General features: G+C 38.7%; 1 protein-coding gene across 14 annotated transcripts in view; it reads left to right on the top strand.

Moving 5' to 3' along the window:
* MAGI1 (membrane associated guanylate kinase, WW and PDZ domain containing 1) overlaps positions 1–23337 on the top strand; it is a 554323-nt gene that overhangs the window by 486971 nt on the left and 44015 nt on the right. The gene's annotated exons all lie outside the window — the stretch shown is intronic.

Below are 23337 nucleotides of genomic sequence, written 5' to 3' on the forward strand. Positions count from 1 at the left end.
AGAAGCCAGCCTCTAGTTTAAACTCTGCTCTTCGCTGTTCTGTACCTCTGATTAGGTTACTACTCCTGCCCTGTGACTCATTTCTTTATCAAAAAAGGATGATTTGCACTAGATCATCTTTAGAGTAATTCCTTTTGGCTCTGATTTTATGCAAAGAATGACCTCGTGATACATTCGAAAACAGTATTTAACTGAGCAAATGATAGAGATCTTACTGGCTTTATTCAGTGATTTGTGAATCAGGCAGCATCCCATCTAGCAGATAGGAAGGAGTTCCAAGGAGCTGTACAAAATGAAAGACTTTTCTAGGAAGAAGAGAGCCAGACAGGAAGTTTTACTAGTAAAAAGTAGAGTGGTTGTACTAGGCCACCGTCGTTTAGGAGATATCAGGAACCCTTTTCAGGCAGATTAGCTCAGTAGTGCTGACCAGGTAATTGCGTGTTGGCTGGTTTAAGATTCCATCCCTGGGAAAAGCCAAAACTGTTAAGTCTGGATTCATTGACACAGGACTTAGCATAAATGACTCCATTTGGGGCCTATTGTCTTGTTTTCAATAGTTGTTTAGAGAGAAATGAGCACAAGATTCTAGAGCCAGGTGATACAAGTTTAAATCCCAGCTCCTGCATTTACTGGCTGTGTGATCTTAGGCAAGTCATCTGAAAACATGGGAATGATAATACGTACTTTGCACATGCCTGTGCATGACAAAAATAAAATAAGGTAGCATTAGTGCTAATTCCTGACATAGAAATAGTCACATGGTAAATCAGTGGTATTTTACTGACATTGCCCGATATCAGAAGCAACTGGGTAAGGGGTGGCTTTTTAATTATTAAAAAAAAAAAGAAAAGAAAAGAAAGGAAAGAAAGAAGGTAGAAAGGAAAGAAAAGGAAGAAAAGAAAGAAAAAGAAAGAAAGCTCCAGCCTGGACCTACTGTATCTTAATCTCAGTGTGTGACCATCAGGCATCAGTATTTTTTTAGAAGCTCTGTTAGCTATTCTAATGTACAATCAGAGTGGTAACCAACGTTAGGCTCTTACGCTCGTGGATTCTTCTAATTTTGATTTTATGGCTTATAACTTGTGGGGCAGAGGCCGGGGCAAAGATAAGTTTATAAAACTAAACAATTATGTTTATTTCTGAGTAATATTCTTCGTTTTAAAGTCTACTTTATACAGAACAAGTTGTTCAGTTTTCCCTAAGGTCCATTTCAGCTCCCGAATTCTACATTTTTCTACGTCTGAGGAGAATAGAAGGGAGGACTTGATTTGGGAGATGTTCGATTAGAACACAGTCTCTCAATGGCTTTTGCTGATCACGACAGTAATAGAAGTGATGTTTTGCTTTCCACTTGCACAGACTGCATCCTGAATGCTTTTGTCAGGTCGCTCAGTATAATGTAATAAAATGTTAGAGTTTGATTCCTGGATGGCAGAACTGTGTTCACCTTTACCACTTATATCCCTGGTACCTCATGAGGGAAAAGGCATGTGGTAAGGCCTCAGTAAACACTAACTGAATAAATTAAACTGGCTCCACACATCACAATAGAAAATGAATCATATGGCTTTATATTCATACCTCATAACTTTAGAAAGATGACAAAGAGATGCTGAAAGGCAATAATTAGATGTGAAAATGGGTGTGGTGATGGCAATGATAATGTTACCACTGTCATTGATCAAATACTTACTGTGTGCCAGGCTTGTTATCATGGCACAAGCAATAAACACACGTAAATAAAACCTCGCAACACCCCATCGTTGTGACCACATTGGAACTGCTACCAGTTTGCAATGTGATTCTGAGTGGGTCCCTCAGAAAATGATGGCTCTGATTGTTAGTCCCTACTCTAAGGGGTGCAAAATCGCAGGACTTGTTTTTGCTTTCAGTGTTGAAACTTCACAGCAATATTTACTTGGTTTATAGCAAAGGGATAATTTCTGGTTTGGTTGGGAAAGTATGTATAAGACTCTTCCTTGCTTAAACCACTTGTAATAAAAACAGTAAACTCTTCCACAATGTGCCAAGCATCATTGGTTCTAAACATTTTATATATCATAAATCAAAAGAGCCTTGAGGTAAGTAAAATCTTGGCTTCATTTTAGATTGGACAATGAGACAAGATTTTCCCAGAATCACATAACTGATTATTGGCAAAGCCAGGAATTTTGGTTCTAGAGACTCAGCTCTTAACTGCTCTGCCGAGCAACCTTATGACTTATGGAGAAGAAACTCCACTACCGTAACTGTTGAGAAGTATACCTTATACAATATAGGAAGGGATATGGTCTGAAGTCCATGGGCAAGTTGATGCCCCTTAATTTTCATCAAAATTTGCTGATGGTATTTACTTTACTAAATCATCATCAATCCAAACAGGGACAGCAATATCTAATCTCATCATCCAAGCACATCATTAACATTGGGTGTGTGTGTGTGTGTGTGTGTGTGTGTGTGTGTGTGTGTGTGTGTGTGTTTCTTTCTGAAATGATGCAAAGCCATCATAATTAGAACAGCAGTGAGCTGTGCGCCAGAGAGTTAAACCACCCGGGTGATCAGGAGCCTCTCCTCTCTTTGCCCTCTGGGTTGGACTGGAGAATGAATTGCAAATTGTACCACTTAAGTGTTTGACTGCCAGATTCTCTCAAATTGAACTGCATGGCCTCTGAAAGGGAATTCAGGTTGCTTACAGAGCATTATCCTAATAGTTCTGTATATTCACATCAGCGAATTCTGTCAGCTCTCCCTTTTAGTATGTCCATGCTCCATCTACCTCCCAGCTTAACCTGGCCTCCGCCATCCATCATATGGCACCTGGCCTTGCAGTGGCCTTGCAGTGGCCTTGCAGTGGCCTTGCAACAGATCTCAATGCTTCCTACAATCCATTCTTTTGCTAGAGTGATTTAAAGTCAACTGATCAAGTCACTCCTCATGTCAAAATAGCTTCCCATCATTCAGAGTGAACTCCAAAGTCTGGCACCAGGGCCCTAGCGCTTGCTTTTTTTCCTCTGTCTATACTTTTCTCCCAGAGAGCCACAGGGCTCTCTCACTCACATCCTTCAGGATTCTGCTCAAAGGTCCTTTCCTCAGAGAAAACTGCTCAGACTATTCCATAAAAAATAAAGTAGCTTCCACTACCATCACTTTTTGGTCTGTCCTTCTTCTTCATGGCACTTATGCTTACTTGTGATCTTGAGAGAAGGGCTTGGTCTCAACCACTGTCCTCACCACTTTAAACTGTGCCTGGCACATTGTAGACATTCAGGTATTTATTGAATGAAAATATTAATTAATGTCAGGCCCTTTGTTCATAAACATGAATCCTCAAGAGAACTTTCCGAAGTGAGTACCATCATTATAGCTGAGGAAACAAGCAGCAAGAGAGATCACCCAATGTAAAGGTGACAGAGCCTAAATCCCAACACAAGACTGTTTGCCTGCAAAACCTATGCTCTCTGTTGCAGGCTGCTTTATGTGATGCCAATATCCTAGACAACCACATCAGTGAATCATATTGGTCCAATTAAACACGTTCTCCAGCATCAATACAGTAGTCAGTCACTAGCCAAACATGGCTTTTTCATTAATTAGAATTAAATGCAATGTAAAATTCAGTTCTTTGGTCCAGCTGGCCTCGTTTCAAGAGTTCAGTGGCCACATGTGGTTCATGACTACCGTATTGAGCACTGCTGTTATAGAACAAGTCCATCCTCATAGAAAGTACTATTGGACAGAGCTGCTCTAGAGATTTTGATTATCTTAACCTCAGAAGTGAGATGTTGAATGTCTATTATTTTACCCTTTCTCTTATTATTATACCTTTGAATAGAAGAAAAATGTGGGATGGAAGGCAACTTCATGGTGAATGGATTTTTAAAAATCCAGATAGGTCCTATTCAATTCTTTTTATGTGTGATACCACTTTAAGTTCTTTACATGTATTAGATGTTAGGGGGTCACAAGGAATTGAGACTTAGAGAACTTAAAAGACTTGTCTAGTATTAGCACTTAGGGCCACCAGCTGTATCCCAAGGAGACAGCTCATCATTTTTAATGAGAATTACAGGGCCTATACTAGCCAGGAAGTATATCATCATCTGATACTGGACTGACACTATTTAAGAAGCTTAATTTAAATTATTTTATTATGTAAAGTATCTTAAATCCAAAAAGGGGAAGAAACTTTAGAACACAAGGAAAGTTCACCTTAAATTCTTATATATAAAATAATGTATAATCCGCCACATGAGCTATCAGCAGCTTAAAGTTTGTCAGACTCTCTTTAAAAAAGATGTTGAAATCTCCTTGCTATATTAATCTCATTCGAGATCTCGAACTAATTGACTTCCCTGCTTATTTATGGCGCTTGCTTAATTTTCTAATAATTTCGGAAGTCGAGTCCTCTTATCAGACTCACTGTGCTGCCTAATATCTTCTTAGGTAATAAAAGTTGTTCAGGTAAAATTAGCAAATTTCCCAGCATTTCTACAGTGCTAAACAGGATGGCGATAGCATTTGTTACTAACACAGTTTTAAGTTACTATTTTTGTTTATTGCCATGGTTTACAGTTATCAAAGATTTTACTTTAGAATTTTTTTTATAGACTGTTAGTTCACATTTATATTTGAACTACATTTGGGCTTATAGCAAGAAATGAGATTTAAAAAAATGTCTCTATTTCGGGTCTGTCTTTCATTATACAACATAAAAATTACCCCTCACTTTTCGCAACTTAAGGAACTCTCGTTTTGGGTCTTAAAATTTTTTAATGGACTTGATCTTATAATTTTTAAACCTAAGCAGGCTTCACTTATTTATTCTAACATGTATATGCAGTTTTAGACTTGATTATACAGTTCGAATGTTACTTATATTATATTCATAATGTAAAGTGGCTGGCACACCTAAAACTTCTGCTTTTCTTTCTGTAAGTAATGTCTTATCCACCTTGAAGTTAAACTTAATGCTTCTTGAGTTATTTGTTTTTGTGCATTATTTATTATAAATGTGTGCACGATTCATAATTCTCATTAAGGAGTCGTGATATCCCCTCGCCTATTAGGAAGAGTACAGGAACTTCAAGTTAGAATTATGGGCATGGCTAGCAGGTTGTAGAATTATCATTCTGTGCTTCTACTTACAGGGCTGAATTTGAATATAAAGATGTCGTTTTGTTTTCCCTTTAGAGGGTAGGGGACAGATTCATTAACGTCATATGCCAGGAATTGTCTAGGCAATGGCCTGGAAACAGAGCAGAATCATCTGCAAATAAAACAAGTGCCTGATTTCATGACGCTTATATTCTAGAGGAAGGAAAGGGCAGAAATAAACAGATGAATAAGAAAATGTCAGTCAGAAAGAAGTGCTCTGAAGAGAATAAAACTGGGAGTGACAGGTAGGAGTGAGAAGTCTGCTTTATTAACTGGTTGAGATTTGAAGGGAAGGGAATGTCATTCCAGGAAAAAGAGAGAGTTAGTACAAAGGCTGCAAGAAAGAAGTAGAACTGAAGCTCTTGTGACTAAAGAAAGGTGATCACCAGAAGTGCTAATGAAGTTCAGAGACCAGGATCAGGAGTTCAGATTTGATTTTCAGTGTGAGGTTCAATTTCACGCAGTGAAGGGACAAGAGCTCATTAATATTTTAGACAATCCTTCTGGCATATGTATGAAGAAAATATTTTAGAGAAGCAGGCATGGAAGAGGAGAGAAGTATTAGGGCCGTCGCAGTTGTCTGAGAAGAGTGTTGGCAGCTTGGACTAGAATAGTTACAGTGAAGACAGAGGGAAGTGGGGGATTTGGGATGAGTTGGGGATTTAGGAGTCAGTAGGACATGTTGGGTTGACTACAGCATAGAGGTTGCTAAACTCTTTCTGTAAAGGGCCAGATGGTAAATATTTTAGCTTTGTGGGCTATGTGATCTCTGTCTCCACTACTCCGCTATGCCCTTATAGTAGACAATATGTAAGCAAATGGATTGGTTGTGTTCCAAGAAAACATTATTTGGTCTACAGGCTATAGTTTGCCAACCCCTGCTGAAGGGAAGGAAATGAGAGGAGCCAAAATGACCCCTGAGTTTTTGGCCTAAGCAGCTGGGTAGACAGAGAGGAGGTTAGTGAAGATTTGGATGCTGAATTAAGAGTAGGTGGGTCTTGAGCTGTGGAATCAAGGTTTCCTTCTCAGGTATGTTAACTGAATGTCCATTTGACATTTAAGTGAAGCTAAAACATAGGTAGTTGTCTGGGGCCTGGGCTTTAGTGGTGGCAAGGTTAGGGCAAGAGATATACATTTATAAGCCATTATCTTATCACTGAATGTGGTACAAACTGAGCTGTGACCCATTATTAGGCTGTGAAACCAATATATTGGGCTACAACCAGTGTTTTTCTTAAAGGTCAACTAGAATAGAAACAATCAGAGTACATCATAGTAAAGGTAAATGCTTTTTCATGAAACACTTACTTGTATGTTATACATACGTGTACACATACAAACACATATGTGGATGTGGATGAATGTATTATAAAGTGTGGACCATATTCTCAATGAGGACCATAGTCATAAAAATTTGTAAAACACTCATGTGGACAGTATTTAGAGCCATAGGACTGAATGAGATTACCTGGGGAAAAAGCAGAAAGAAGAGGAGCCAAAACAGAACCCTAGGGCTCATCACCATTCAGGGGTCAGGCTGAACAGAGGGGACCAGTAAAGAAGATCAAGATGGAGCAGCCAGTGCATACAGGAGAAAGAAAAGGAAGTATGGGATTACGGATCCAAGAGAAGAAGGAGATTGCCAATTCTGCAGCTACAATCTCCTTGTGTCTCAAGGAGATTGTAGCTGCAGAAGTGGCATTGAGAAGTGGAGGCATATGAAGATGGAAACATTGCATGTGGCATCGGTCACCTCTGAGAGCAGGGTCCTGAAAGTGTTATACATACGTGTACACATACAAACACATATGTGGATGTGGATGAATGTATTATAAAGTGTGGACCATATTCTCAATGAGGACCATAGCCATAAAAATTTGTCAAACACTCATGTGGACAGTATTTAGAGCCATAGGACTGAATGAGATTACCTGGGGAAAAAGCAGAAAGAAGAGGAGCCAAAACAGAACCCTAGGGCTCATCACCATTCAGGGGTCAGGCTGAACAGAGGGGACCAGTAAAGAAGATCAAGATGGAGCAGCCAGTGCATACAGGAGAAAGAAAAGGAAGTATGGGATTACGGATCCAAGAGAAGAAGGAGATTGCCAATTCTGCAGCTACAATCTCCTTGAGACACAAGGAGATTGTAGCTGCAGAAGTGGCATTGAGAAGTGGAGGCATATGAAGATGGAAACATTGCATGTGGCATCGGTCACCTCTGAGAGCAGGGTCCTGAAAGCGTGCAAATGCAGCAGCCTGGAGTAAGGACAAGATGTGGAAGGAGGGTGGGAATTCGGATGAGTTGTTTAGGGAGTTTCCCTGTAAAGTGGAATAGAGAGAAGTGGTACTATAACTGGATAGGGCTGTAAAAGGAGAGTATTTAGTTTGGTTTAGTTTTTAAGATGAGTGATCCTGCATCATTCACATATGCTGATAGAAATAACTTAGAAGACACAGAAACTGGAGATGCCCCGGGAAAAAAAGAAAATCATTGCAGAAGTGAGGTCTTTAAGAAGGGGGAGGAGATAGGACCCAGCATATGAGAGGAGCGGTTAGCCTTTGGGACAGTGTATATAAACTATTCAGAAAATGGGACTAGATTTGTTCTTTTTTTTTCCCTCCTAAAAGTAAACTATTGAAATTTCTGTATATGAGGTTTCCTGTTGGTACAATCAATTAAGGTTATACTGTAGCTGTTTTTCTTTTCAATTTATTTGATAGTTCAAATAATATTACGACAAGCATTTTCCTAGTTAACTCATTCTTGATTTTAACCAAAGACTGAACACGTTCCTTATGCACAGCCCTAGAATAAGGAGAGAGAAAACAGGGTACTCGAAACTTAGTGAGACGAGACTGGCATATGATTTTACCAGCAGTAACATGTAGTATGGACCTGTGCAGTACAGATTTGGACAAGAGCTTACAACGGAGTCTTTTTAAATAACATGAGGCCAAAGCAGAGTGTCTCAACCTCAGCACTATCGACGTTTGGGGTAGATAATTCTTTGTTGCAGGAGTCAGTCCTAGGCATTGTAGGATGTTTAACAGCATCCTTGACTCCACACCACCTATCTCACCACCCTGTAAACTGTGACAACAAAATGTCCCCAGACATTGACAAATGACCCCTAAAGGGCAAGATTGCTCTCTGCGGTGAACTGCTAGACTACAGCATTAAGGTATAGGAAGGATTTAGAGTTGTGATCCGGGGGTCCATAGGAGGTATTTGGCATGATCCATTTATTATTATCAGTAGACTCTCTTCAAAATATTCTGAAGTATCAATGCATTTCGTTGGCACCAACGATTCCAATTTGCCATGGGCCTGCCATTCCCTTCTATTTTCCATCCGGCATGCACATTCTTGTTTATTACCTGCCCATTGCCCACAGACAGCTGAGATTGAAACCCAAAGACAGCATGTGGGAAGGCACTAAGGTGCATAGACCTGGCTGGAGACCCATTTCCTAGGAATTTCTCTTTACCAACATCATCTCAAAATCCCAGCAACTGGCTACTTTTTCTTTCCTTTTAGCTTAATTTATATATGTTTTTAATAGAAGAAACAAGATATCTTCAGCCTTTTTTTCTTAACTGTGGAGTTTCTTGTCTGCCTTTACTTTGGTCCCATACGAAAATTAATTTAGTAATTATTACCTTCTTTGGGTGGTGTCTCCCATGTGGAAAGTCTCTGCTATGAGGAACATTGTTATGACAGCTCCTTCCTCCTCTGATACTAATTTCACTGAGTTTTCTTCTTATACCTTGATTCTAAGTATTTTTCAGTTCTGAACATTTTCAAAACTGTTATCTGAGGCAGAGAGTTTAATCTATGTAATATTTTTCCACCATCCGTCATGGCCCTCAAATTATATCACACATTTTTTACCACCATCTGGAGTTAAGTATTTGCCATATTTATATTGATTCTGTCTTTGAATTGCCACCTACATATGTTTTAAAAGTTCCCCAACTTATACCTTGTTTGGTACTTCCCTTATGTGTATTCCTGCTCACATATTAATCAGGTTCCCTATATGTGAACATTATCCTTTTTGGTTCAGAAATCTCATTGGTAGAATCTTAATGTATTTGCAATAGCATTGAATCCTTAGGAGTGTTGTTCCCCCTGGCGACGTGCAACATGCCTTTTTTGTGCCGAATTGTTATCTAGGTTTATTTCATACTCACGTTTCTTTTTGTGTTTCTAATGTTCTCAGCGTTTCTTGTTTCTCACCATATGCAGTAAACAATATTCATTACTTTTTTTTCATCAACAAATTTCAGCACTAATCTCTCTTCAGTGCTAATCTCTCATTATAGATGAATGGCATGCAAGCAAGCATCTAAAATACAGTGTGCTTAGTCACATCCTCCCCATTTTGTCGTGCTTAATTCTTTTTCTAAAAATCTTACTTGATATATTACCTTTGCATTGAAAAGTTCTAATATACTAATTTTATAATTTTAATATTTGAGGCAAAGTTGTTTAAATGATCCTTTTACACTGTATCATAGAGTAGCAGTCATAATAGCTAGGAAACTGCAATGTGGGTTGATGATAAGACTCTATAACAGAAGGAATCCCTTTCTGTCCCTGTTGTTGTCTATCAACTTATCTCATTCAGCAACCCGAGTTTTTATTAGACTTTTATTTTGGCAGTTGGTATGTTCAGGGGGCTTGGCATGATGTACAAGAAATAAAAAGCTATATGTAAAAAGACTTCTTATAGTAGCATAAATACTTAGCGGATTTTTAAAAATCATTTGGAGATAGTTAGAATTAGGTCTGTGCTTCCGTAGATATTTATGTTGTTTCTAAATTTAAAAATGTTCTCTGTGGTTACTTTTTCCATAGGTCTGTCTTTGGTACCATTTACCAAAGTGGGAAGTGCCTGCATTAAAAAATAATAGCACTGCCCATGAATTAATGGGACTCTATGATTATGCAGTTTGCCCTTGCAAAGGAACTTTCACTTAGACTTTGGTGATTGGAGGAGGAGGCAGCTGTTCTTATCACAGTTTCTCAAACTAGGCAGGACTGATACCATGAACTGGATGATTCTTTGCTGGGTGGGGGCTGTCCTGCGCATCACAGGATGTTTAGCAGCTTCCCTGGCCTCTCCCCACTGGGTGCCATAGCACCTCCCCTCCTTTCCAGTGGTAATATCCAACAGTGTCTTCAGACATGGGCACATGTCCCCTGATGAGCAACAGTGACCTTGATTAAGAACTACTGTTTTAACTCCTTTGCTACGCACTTTGTTTTTGCTTATTGGAAATGCTACATTCAATTTTTTTAGGCGCAAATGAAATCAGTTTATGGACTATTTTTTATAGAACTTGGGTGGAGGAAATTTTATGTAAGAATTTCCCTATTTCTTCTCAGTCATCGCTTCTGCATCGGCTCAGTAATGGAAGTAGCAATTTGGCCACTTGTCACAATCTCCCTTCAGATCTCACTAGCTATCAGTGCAGTCTGGGTCAGCCATGAGAAATGTCCCTGAGTCTCTGCGTGGTCATCTGAAATGTGGGTGGACCTGTACCTTCCTCAGCACCATACTGAGGGGGGAATGAAATGAGGGCTTAGCATATCCACAGTGCCACCCTTTTCCAATTGAAGGTTTATTGGTCTGTCAGATTGAATGGGGCTTGAGAGAAAGGAGGTGGTAGTGATAGATATTCAGATGGTTCTGCTGTTTTCAGTACACTCACCGTAATTTCTGGGACAGAGAATAGATAAGAGAATGCAAAAAGGAGGAGCCTCAAGGGAAAAGGTAGCTGGAGATGTGTTCCTTGTGGTCTGTGATGACATGATTTCTAGTAAACAGTGAAATAAGAAAAACCATGACAGAGTAGTAGGCTCCTCATGATATTGTTTTTCCAAGGTGAAGAACCCTCCTTTGTAGATTATATTCTTCCTAACTTTCTTTTGCTGAAACATGCTTTTACTTACAGAATGGTAGTTGATTATTTGTCTCCCCCTTTTTAACGTTTCCAGTTTGCAAAATAAGGAATTAGCAAATTGTGATCAGTTGCTTAGATCTGTTTTACAAAATTGTGCTGGCCCATGAAATCTAAAGTCTAGGTATCTCTGCTTCAGGGAAGGAGGCCCTCAGGAAGCTGGGAAAACAGGATAAGAGAGAAGATGCACGGAAATAATGAGTGAGTGGGGGTCTGGAATCCATATCAGGAGAAAGGCAGTGGGAACGCCCGCCCCCCTTTCTCTGACCATTGCTTCCAGGCCTCTTAATTTAGGAAGAAGCTGAGTTTGGGTTCAAGTCCAGAGTTAGATTTATCACTCTCCTATGTATTGCCTTTACTTAACGCTTCCTTTATTGGTCAGATATTTTCACAGATTCTTTTGTCGTGAGAAGGGAGAAAAATTGGGTGAACTGTGCAAATTCACTGTGCCCAAAGTACTCCAAAATATCCATGGCTGATTTCTTGTATGTATAAGCAGTCTCAAAAACTTTGACATCTTTTAAAAATTCATTTCCAGTGTATTTGCTTGCATTAATTTCTCCATCTGAGTTGACTCTAAGCTTGATTAGAGCCTCATTTACCGAGAAAAAGCAACAGGAGACATCAATATCAGATAGGAGAAGGAAGCAAAAGGATCCTGGCATTTGATCTCCACCATAAGAAATTTGTTGAATATCTTCCTCAGTGTTAATGCTTACTGGGAGAGCATGTATTTCATTTCCACTGTGAACTTCTGTTACTTACTCTTCCCTGCCCAAAATGCAAAGTATTCCTTCAAGGCAGTGCCCTGTAAAACATTTTGTTCTCAGATAAAATATTTCATTAAATAGCCTGGCAGTTCTCGACTTGTTCCTGCATCTTAGATGTACTTGACCTATAAAAGTTATTTTTAATTGAGATTTATCCTGAGTAGGACAGTGAGTTGCTGGGGGAGGGGGCAGGTGAGTAAAACTGATTCCCATATTCTTGCCTTTAAGCAAATCCAATTGGCAAAATGAGTATTGACTCACTGAAACCTAAAATCTAATAGTTGAACAAAGCGTAAGCTTCTGCTGCTTCCCATAGTTATCTGGGGCAGCAATTCATTAAAATTGACAAAGTCAAGGAAACAGCTTTTTTTCCCTCTGTAATTCACATGATCACTTAGACCAGTTCAGATATTGTTTCAGCAAGAGGTTTTTGAAGACATTTAATATCTCCATGGGAGATGAATGGGGCTGCTCATCATATGTCCTTTGCTCTTTGGAAAAACCTGACTCTTCAGTAAATGGCTCTTTAGGTCTGACTTCTAAACACTCCACATAATGTAGTGCTGCAGGATTCCCACGTCGAATCACCTTGCCTTTGTTAAACGTGGCCAGTGTTTTCTAAGGCTAATATGATTTCCTAAATTTAAGAGATTAGAATAAAATAAAGTTTTCTATGGTGCCAGGAATGGCTTTAGTCAAAATTAAGCAGTTTGTAATAAAGTTCATTAAAATGGCTAAATAATAGATGCCCTTACAGAACAAATGGGGAAATTTTCCTCCTGTTTTGCAAAAGTATGTTGCAACAGAAAAGTGATTGTCATACCCATGAAGTTGTAAAACTGCTCAAGAGGTTCATGGATTTGGATAAAAGGACCTGAAATATTCTTTTTCATCAGTGTCTGCTTCTTTGTGTGTGGGGAATGGTGAGGAGGCAGTGGAGCCTTTTAATTCGGTTTTGCCATAGAAATGGCTTTTCTAAGAAAAGACATGAAGGTATCCTACTTGAAGAATTATTTAGACTCTCAAAGAATCCCCGAGAACACATCCATTTTCTGGGGCTGAGAACTGTAGGGTTTGGAGTTTCTTTGTGAGCCTTCATTTAATTCTGTGTTGAGCCATCCATTGTGATGGGAATTTAGAACACAAGGTGGCACAATGGAACCTTACTCTCCACATGAAGAGAGGCAGTGGTGAGTTGAGCTGAGCCTGCCAGCTCACTAATAAATTACGGAGCAGCCCAAGGATCGTGAGCTGTGAAGTGTCACAGCAGCGGTGATGGCGATCAAAAGGCCAAGTCACCCCTCCCCTTCCTCACATCAGCTCTTCCTGCATCCCTCCGGATACAAATTTACTTCATAAGCTCTACACATTCACACATTTATTCAAAAGACACTTATTGAACTGGAGATCAGATACTGGTCTAGGGCTGAGGACTACCCCTAGAATAAGACCAGGTCCCCAAAATAGAGATAATAAACAAGTCAATGATAACAATAAACAATAAACAAATAGAATAATTTTAGAGAGTCATCAGTCTATGAAAACAAATAGGGCTGTGTGAATAAAGTGACAAGAAAGGTCACTTCAGATCTGCTGATGGCCTGTATCCTTTGATGACTTCCTTGAAGAAGTAACGTTTGAGGAGCTCCCTGAGTGAGGAGAAGCCACCCACACAGCGACCTACAGGCACAATGCTCCTGGCAGAGGTTACAGCCAGTGGAAATGTCCAGAGGAACAAGAGATTAGCCCGGAAGTGGAAAGAACCAGCCTGGCTGGAGCAAATGGGCAAGGAGAAGAGTAGTAGGAAATAAAATTAGAGAGGTAGGCAGGGTCAGATCAAGAAGGCCTTTGTGGGACAGAAAAAAAGAGTTTGTGTTTTATCAAAACTGTGTTGGGAAGTCACAGGGACTAGGAAGCCATATAATCTGATTTATGTTGTAGAAAGATGTCTCTGGCTACTGTGTAGATAATGCATTAAAGGGGATGAAGAATAAAGCAGAGACCCCAGGTTTTCGGCTCGTGCCGTCATTTAGGAAAGAAAAGGCGATAGAGACAGACAGAAGTGGATAGATTCAGAATACGTTCTGGAGACAGGTGGTAGGAGAAATAAAAAGCTTCAAGAAGGGCCTTATAGTTCAGGGCTTTGTTGTTCTGTAAGGATAAAATTTGGGATACTCTCCTGGATCTCTTTCTTGGTCCTGTGCCTAACTTATATTGCTAAAAATAGGCAGGGTAAGAATCATCCTAAAAGTCAGTAATCCTGAAATAAAGGATCCTGGCATGTATTATTTTAATCTAGAAACATCTCAGCACCAATTACTGTGTTAGGTTTCCCTTCAGGGCCAGTGACCTTAAACTAAAGGAACCCTGTTTAACACAGCATCCTGTTTTTCCAACCCAGAAAAGGAATCCTTATAGGTTTTTTCTTTCAATGAGCTATTTCGAGCTATTGTTTCACATTCCCCTCTAGAAACCCTATGCAGCTAAAAGTCAAACTTTTGACTTTGGAGGAACTTGCCTTGGAGCTTCCAGGCCACAAATATTCTTTCCCATCCCAGGGAGATCTCGATGAACTGTTGATAAGCTGAATGGACCACAGGGCCAACCTGTAAGCATTTGTACAGAAAGCAATTCACATTCGAAATATACACGGCAGAAAAGCCAGGCTGTCAGTCTGGCAGCTGGGGCATCTTTCTCGGAGGTGGAAGCATATGTAGACTGAGGTGGGAACCTGTGCCTAAACACCCTAATCATAAATATTTCCAACCCACATAGAGTTAGAGTGCCTTCCTGGAACCATTTGAGAAACTGGCTTCATTCCACCTTTAAAAAGTTGATTTTGGTAGGAATTCTCTCGAGAAAAAAGACTGGCCTCGTGGTAGGTACATCATGACAAATTAGTGGTCTTTTAAAATTAACAATGCTTTTCCTTTACCCTTCTGGACAGAAGACGCTATAACTCACTCGACTTCTGACTCACTCCATCTTTTGCCTACTCTCAATTTTTTTTTCTAATTTTGTTATCAGGTAGTGTCAGATTATATTTACAAGCTAGATAAAGCTCCTACTCACTTTTGAAACTATTCCTTAGAGATTGGTGGCCAGCCAACCTGTTCAGTAGCTTTAAAGACTTGTTTTATTACCCCCAAATCAGAGACCCATCTTGTTATATTTTAGTATGTGTCGCCTTGAATAGACAGTGATTTAAATTAGGTACTGTGACTTGGAGTGACGTATCAGAGACATGTGAAGAACTTGACTGACTATGCATAGACTTCCATACTATCTGTAGAAAGGAAACTCTCTTCCTAAATCTACATCTAAATTACAGGTTCAAGATTCCTGGACCCATGGACCTATAGGTTGATATCCATGTATCCCATGAAGCCGTATGCATAATTTTCTATGAATGCATTTAACGTGTACAAACACCGTTGTTTTATTTCCTTTTCCTTTATAATGCTCTATGATCCAAAATAAATTAAGCACCTTTCAATGAGACTGTACAATTCAGTGTTTAAAAGGCACAGGCTTGGTTGGCATTAGGCCAAGCCTCCTCTCAGCTGCTCACCTGACTATGTGACCTTGGCCATGTTATATAATCATCAATATCTCAATTCACTCATCTTTAAAATAGAAATGATATTACTACTTAACTCAGACAGCAGTTATGAAGAATACATGTATGTCAAAGGCAAGCTCCCCATTCTTGCTAGTTATTTTTGCACTCAGCCTTTGCTTTTGAAGACCCATTTATTTATTTTTTTAAATGAAAAGAGAAGCCAAGTTTTTGATTCTTCGAGGTGTTTTTCACACATTTTTGAGAGTCAACAACAATAGGACTATCTATGTTATTTCACTGACACCTTTTCTAAAGTGACCATTTATCTCTCTGGAATTGCATGATGACAATTCATCCATCTTAGCTAGGTTTTTTAGCAGCCCAAAGTATTAATGACTTCATGTTTCTCCTCACCTGTGCCAGTTCAAGGCTTATGACTTTGAGGTGAAAGGCTCTATAAACCATTAGCAGTCACCAGCCTTGCAAAACATTTATTTCTCTTCAGGACATATTTATTAGGCTATACGTACTAGGTAATTGAAGCAGACTTCTCCATACCTGTAAAGCTATACAAGTATATTCTTAATCTTCTTAACAAAATGCCAACTGACACAGCATTGGGAGCTACTTATTCCAGACATCTGAAGTCTAACCATCTCTAATTTATGATAGCCATAATATATAATGACCATTACGAGGTCCTCAAAGGAAAGAATGTCTTCATCTTTTTGGAGACATTGGGTCTGATGCTCCTATTCTTAGCAGCTGGGATCATATTTACATTGAAAAATTATACCACAGGGTTGATGATGCTATTTGGCCAGAGAAAGGAGAAAAAAGTCAAACATGTTTAAATAAGAACTATTTTTCATTTTGTATTATGGATTCAATTTCGTGATATATAGTGTTTGTAAGGTCCTTCAGTGAAAATGAACTCTAGTTTAAATTTGGCCTTGAGTTTATGCTGGCACACTGATTTAGCTTTAAAAAAAAAAAAACATAAAAAATGGTCATCATCATTATTTAATCAAGCATCAATCACCACACGTTGCTGCCAATCTCCCGACCACATGATTTGGTATCAGCCATCCTTCAGTGTTCACCTCGTCCCTACTGAACCTTTTCCACATTGGATTAACTCTCTTTTCTTGTGCTTCCTTCTATTGTGGCATTTAGCACTAACCATACTGAATTATAACTGTTCCTCTGCTTCTTTTTCTTCTAAGACAGACTATGAGCTCGTCCAGGTCAGGGCCATGTCTGATTTACTTTTATCTCTAAGTAATGCTTCACTTGGCATATGGCAGAGCTCAGCAAATCTTGTATGGATGAATAGTCATGTGGTTGGTCCCTTCTCATGATTCAGATCTTAGCTCAAACACTGTCTCTTCAAGAAAGACGTGCTTGAACTGAACATCCAGTATAAAGTAGCCGTGCATCTCAGGCACAGCTTGTTCCACTATCCTGCTTCATTTTCTTCACCCAGGTTACCACTCTGAAATTGTTGGCTAAGTTGTTTATTCTCTATTTCCACACAGTACATGAGCACAGTGAAAACAGGCCTTTATAGGTCTTGTTCATTGCTTTATTTCATGCCAACTCCTGGCACATCGTTGGCCCTTGCAGTTTGGTTAAATGAGAGTGAATTTTCCCCATTTTCCTTCCTGCCCTCAGTGGAAAAGTTAGGGCCGACTGTACTTATTTTATTTTTGGTTCTCTGGACTGTTCTTAAGTATTTTACTGGTAAGGCAAAGGCAGTTTAAATGTATTTCATGGTTTATATATTATGTATTAAACAAAACAAACAAAAAACTAGTTGGCAGAGATTGGTGCATATGGCTTTCTTTACAAGGGTTACTGGCCATTAATATTGTCTAGAGCCACTGGTTTGCAGTCAAATAACAGTCAATTCTGAATTTCTGTGGAAATCAAAGGTTTTTCTCACTATTTTCATGTACCCCTCCACATAATGTACTTCATTGATCTCTTAGCATTTTGCTCTATCATCATACTATGCTCTCCCCTAATAAAAGTACTACCTATAAGATTCATTATTTTTCATGCAGCAGCATTTTCACTAATAAATATTAGTGTTCTGGTATGTTCTTTAATGTAATTTATTTTCTCAAAAAATTTTTAAAGGTACTCTTTAGATCTTCAAAGAAAGAAGACGGATAAACAAGCAATGAAACTTTTTCCTTTCTGCTTGATTCTTCTCATTGTTCCTTCTTCTTGCAAATACATTATTTTACATATGCTGCCCTTATTAGAGGCACAAACTTAGCTGATGTGAATCTCACCCTAGGAATTGCATCTAACGTTCTAGTGATGTGCTTGGACAAGGATGATTTAATCTGAGAATCATAGGCCCCAATAGAATGGGCTTCTCAAGGTTTCAGAGACTGCTCGAAATTATATGCAAAATTGTGTATTTCTGTGCAGCTTTGCTTGAGAGAGGCTCTAACAGCTTTTTATCTCATTTTCAATCAAGGCCATGGACCAGTAATTTAGTAGCACAGACATTTGAGTAAAAATGTCAGTTACCGAGTCAAGGAAAAGCTACAACAAACACCAGTTATTTTTTTTTTAACCCAGCACTGCACTAAAGGCAGTGAGTACATACCATTGCCCAAGCACACTCAGTATGGCTACAATATTCAATGTTTAGCTGTTTGTGATTCTAGCTGTATCATATGTAAAATATAGAACACTTGTAAACTACTGAAAAGAACATGAATCACCTGTTAATCCTAGCATTCAAAAATAATATTTTAATACATTTCCTTCTAGGCTTCAGGTGTATGATGTATGCATGTGATATATATGTATATCTATTTTTTAACAATGAATTTACATTCTATGGCAGTTTTTGTCCTGGTTTTCATATCACTACCATTTTTTTATATCACTACCATTTTCCCACAACACTCAATATTCTTCATTGTACTCATTTTTAATGGATTCATAACTTTTCATTTTACTGATATAACAATCTGTTTGCTCAGTCCTCTGTTCATGGAAATACATAGTTTCCAACTTTATCTTTTTTAAATAATCCTGTGTTGAATATCTTTTTATATAAATCTTTGAGACACACTGATTATTTCTTTAATGTAAACTCCGAATGATGAATTTACTGAGTTAAAGTCAGCTATAATTTTGGGGTCCTGCATTTAGCAACTATGTATTGATAGACTGTAGAATAAGATAGAAGGTTAGTGGGGTCTGAGATGCAAATGTGTCCATCTTATCCTCTTTGGTACATAATACTAGCTCCTAACCAAGTTCTCACAGTCTTCTGCTTTCTGTGGCTTTTCAGTGGTCTCCACAAACCCATAAACCCATCCATTTCAATCTCTCGCTCTCTCGCTCTCGCGCTCTCTCACTCTTGCGCTCTCTCGCTCTCGCGCTCGTGCTCTCTCTCTCTCTCTCTCTTTTTCTCTGTATATAACAGTTCCCTGCTCTTTGCACATTGCATTACCTGATTCAGCTCCAGTACAGTTTTTAATGCAACATTTGCTGTGCAAAACTCTAATTATCCTGCGTGTTCAATGATATGTCGATTAGCTACGTAGACATAGAGTTTATTAGAGTGCTGAAGAGGAAATCAAAATGACAAGGTACATTTTTGTAATTTATAGATCTGCTTTGCATATGACAGTGACTTTAGGATTCACTCTTTCAAAGCCCTTTGCAGGATTTTTCTTGATTCTTTCAGTTAGTGAGATTGGTTGACATTCTCACTTCCTTTAAACCTAGAGGAAATTAGGTTGAGGGAAGTCCCATCTCTTTCCCCAAAACTCAGGGTTTTTTTTTTTAAGTTTATTGGGGTAACATTGGTTAATACAATTATATAATTTTCAGGTGTACACTATAATTTGACATCTATATATTCTATTGTGTGATTACCACCCAGAATCCAGTTTCCTTCAGCTACCATATATTTGATCCCCTTTACCCACTTCACCCTCCCTCAACTCCCCTATATATGACTCCCTTTACTTTGTTTACCTCTTCTCTCCTCCCCCACCCCCTACCCTCTGGTAACTACTAGTCTATTGTCCATGTCCCTGAGTCTCTGTCTAGTTCATTTCTTGCTTTTAGGTTTATGTCCCACATATAAGTGATATCATGTGATTTTCAGCTTATTTCACTTAGCATGATTACCTCGAGGTCCATCAAGGCTGTCGCAAATGGCAGTATTTCATCTCTTCTTATGGCTGAATAATGCTGCTGTGAACATCGGTGTGCAAATATCTTTTTGGATATGGGTTTTCAAGTCTTTGGGATAAATACCCAGTAGAGGAATTGCTGGATCATATAGTAGATCAATTCTTGGCTGAGCTATCCAGCATATTCTATATTTTCGTTTAGTCAACTGGACAAACACGAGTCTTAATCTCAAAAAGGTGCTTAAAGAAGCTCTATATCTATATAGTACTGGGAAAATGTGAGCAACTCTTGGAGGATGTAGAGGTCAGTGATGGCTCTAGAGACTTAAGAGTGTAATAAAATATTCTAAGATAAAATATTCTAAGATTTACTGCATTTGTCTTAAAAAGGTAGTATAGAGTTTTGTTATTGTGGTATCTGTGTGTATAGGTATGTGTATCTTTATAAATAAATAAATAGCGCTTTTCATGTTATAGAAAATACTAAAATAGGTAATAAAATCATCCAAGATCCCAGGAGCCAAAGAACATGCTATTTTGGTGTATAACTTTCTAGTCTTTGTTTCCAAATGTATATATGCATTGTTATATTTTTACTTTTTTCATATAAGTTGTGTACAACCATTACAAAATTTTACCAAGAATAACATTTGTCATTTAGTTTTTTGAGAACATGGTCAATAGCATAGTTTATGGCCTTGATATTTAAAAGGAACGAGATTCCTCCTCCTCACGTTTATCAGTCAGATCCCAGTCACTAGCAGTGAATTTGCCATTTGTTTTCTCCAAAGGGACACCTTTTTCATAGAAAACTTAAGAAATGTAGTTCTCAAGCTTTTCTCGCTTCTGTAGATCACACTTAGATTCACACTTTGAACGTACACTTACTCGTAAAAGTTTGCTGGGATCCCTTTGAAGTATCATTTGCCACTTTCTAAGCTCTCAGAGCAGATGATGGGATCCATGAACTCCTTCTGCCTCTTCCCAAAATTCCCCTTTCTTTCCCTGAAGGAAGCAGATGAGCCCATTAAGATAGGTGCTGTTTGTACCCATATGCCTCCTGTGTAATATGTGACACGATTTATACAACACAAGCTTCCTGCTATACTGAGAACACAAAGTGTACATTTGTCCTAAGGAAAACCACTGTCGTGCTGTAAAGTGTGAGATTGTGCTGCTTCCTGTCGCCCAGCCAATATGGGATGGCCAGCAGTCAGCTCTAGCTAGACAAGAGCCACATCCTATGATTTCTAGGTCTTGGAGAAGTCTGCCAAATGGTGACTTTTTTTGAGTGTTTTCTATTAGGTCTCCCAACTGTTTTCAATCCATCTGAATAGTTCTGGCAAAAATAAATTATAAATTGTAATTAGAAGCTTTGTTTCAGTTCATATTTTTTAGATTTTAGGAGTTAATGACTATATGGACCTAGAACAAAACTTTGTGTTTGTTTTTAAAGCAGTCAAATGGAGTCTCTTGATTTTTTAATTTTTTAAATACTAATTTGTGGCCACTTTTAGCTCCTGTAAAAGGTATGGCTTTTTAAAAAGAAACTTTACAACAACTAGCTAGTGAAAAGGAACAAATTCTTCTTTAAGTTAAAAAAAGAGTTTTGTTTGTTTGTTTGTTTTTACTTGTAAAATACAACTTATGTCAATTGAGGTGGGACCACTGGAATGTTCCATGCACTTTGTCCTCAGAGGAAAGAGACCATAACTGATTACTGCTATGTTTCAGATCGGTTGGTTTTGTACAATTAATGGGAGAACCATTAATTAATTAATGTTTACTTTTAAATATTTGATTGTCTTAGCAATATGTGAATATGGTGTTCTTGGAAAAGAATTCTAGTTTGAAGCTAAATTCTGCCTAAACTGGTCCCTCCAACCCTCACCCTTCCTCGTCCCACCAAAAATATCCCAGTTTTTAATTTGGTTTGGACACTCATGGAAGGTAAATACCATGCACGTGTTTGAGTGTGGTTGACACCTGTCTCCTTCTGTACCTGCCACTCTGCAGCCTGCTGTTCTCACTCAACATCATGTTTTGGAGACCACCCATCCTGTTACCCACAGAGATAGCTTATTTCTTTTAATGTCTGCAAACCGCTTTATAGGTTGGCTGTGCCACAGTTTACTTACAACTTTTAGTCCTTTCCAGGTTTCTTTTGTACCAACAGTGCTGTGGTGAGCATCCTTTATAGGCACCTTCGAACGTGAGTGTTTCTCTATGACAGAGAAGGAAAAGTGTCCTGTATTTTATATATGAAAATCTTAAGATACAAAGAATTTAAGATGGCTGTAGTCTTATAAATGACTAGCAGAGTGTGGATTGAAGCCATTTTCCCTGACTCCTCTTACCTAGTTGGACATTCTTTACAAATTTTTGGAGAGAGTCGTAGGGATTCTGGGTAAAGCCAAGTCTAGTAAAAGCTAACTGTGTTGAAACCTCGTTCATTCTAGTTAACCAAGGTCAGTCCGAATTAGGGAAAAATTAAACTTTAAGATGTCATATATAATTTTGAAGTGTATACAGTGACCTGCACTAATATAACTTGATATAATTCCTTAAGGGAATCATATTAATGAACAAATAAAGGCATCTAATAATTATTTTTATGAATAATGACATATCTAAATTGTTCACGTTATTCTCATCCATTGTCATGGAAGATAAATACCATTGTTGTTTCTCTACAATATTTGTTATATTTTAACATGCTAAGCAAATGCTATTCTCTAGTTAAAGATAACCAGAACCACTTCCTTCCTGAATGATATAAATTAGCAAAGGAAGATGAAAGGGGTGGACATTTGAAGGCCTACTCACCGCCAGGTATAAGGCTTTTAAACATTTTTGTCTGTTTAATTACCGTAACAATTTTGTGAAGTGAGTCTTATTCCCTCTTTTCATAAATTGAGAAACTGAGGCATAGAGGGCTCTAAAGCAACTCTCTAAAAGTTGCCTCTGAGTTTTCCTGACTCAGAAGAGTAATACTTTTTATACTGTATCGTAGTTTCTTTAAATGTGGTCCTCAGACCCCCTGCATCAGAATCTCCTGGAATATTTCTTCATACTGCAGATTCCTGGGCCCCTGCCAGGTAAGGCCCAGGGGTTCTGTGTGTTTAACAAGCTGCCGGGTGTTCCTTAAGCACTCTGAAGTCTGAGAGCCACTCTGCCAGACCTTGGTGACCTTATTTTGGTGATGAGCCCTTCCAGAAGAGCGCTCCATGACTTTGAGGACCAGTGATCCCTCTCACGCCTCACTTACAGTGCTCCTCTGGGTGGCTCCCTCCTACTCACGCACTTCCGTTGCCTCATGTTACATGTACTGAACTTAGCATGGCTTATGGTTTGACAAGTCACTTCCAAAGAGTAAAATCATCATGTCACATAGGGATCTTTTTTTTTAAAAAAAAAAAAAAAAAGGTTGAAATTTCCCGTGCAGCATCATCGGATCCCAAGTGTACCTTTGGTGTCGAATACAGATGGAATCTGCATTTTGCATTCTAACCCTTGCTCAAACCAGAGAAATATAAAATGAGAGGGCAGCTTACAGAAATGATCACTTTTGCTTTAATTTTCATTTCTAGCCCTCCTTTGCTACACTCCCCTGGTGGTAGGTTTCCCAGTCTGCCCCTAATCTCTTCTGACTTTTCTAGAAGTGAGATCAAAGGTCCCATCCAGTTCACTTCTTCCCACTCAAGACAGGGTT

The sequence above is a fragment of the Pteropus alecto genome, unplaced genomic scaffold, assembly GCF_000325575.1.
Source record: "Pteropus alecto unplaced genomic scaffold, ASM32557v1 scaffold75, whole genome shotgun sequence".
Classification (NCBI taxonomy): domain Eukaryota; kingdom Metazoa; phylum Chordata; class Mammalia; order Chiroptera; family Pteropodidae; genus Pteropus; species Pteropus alecto.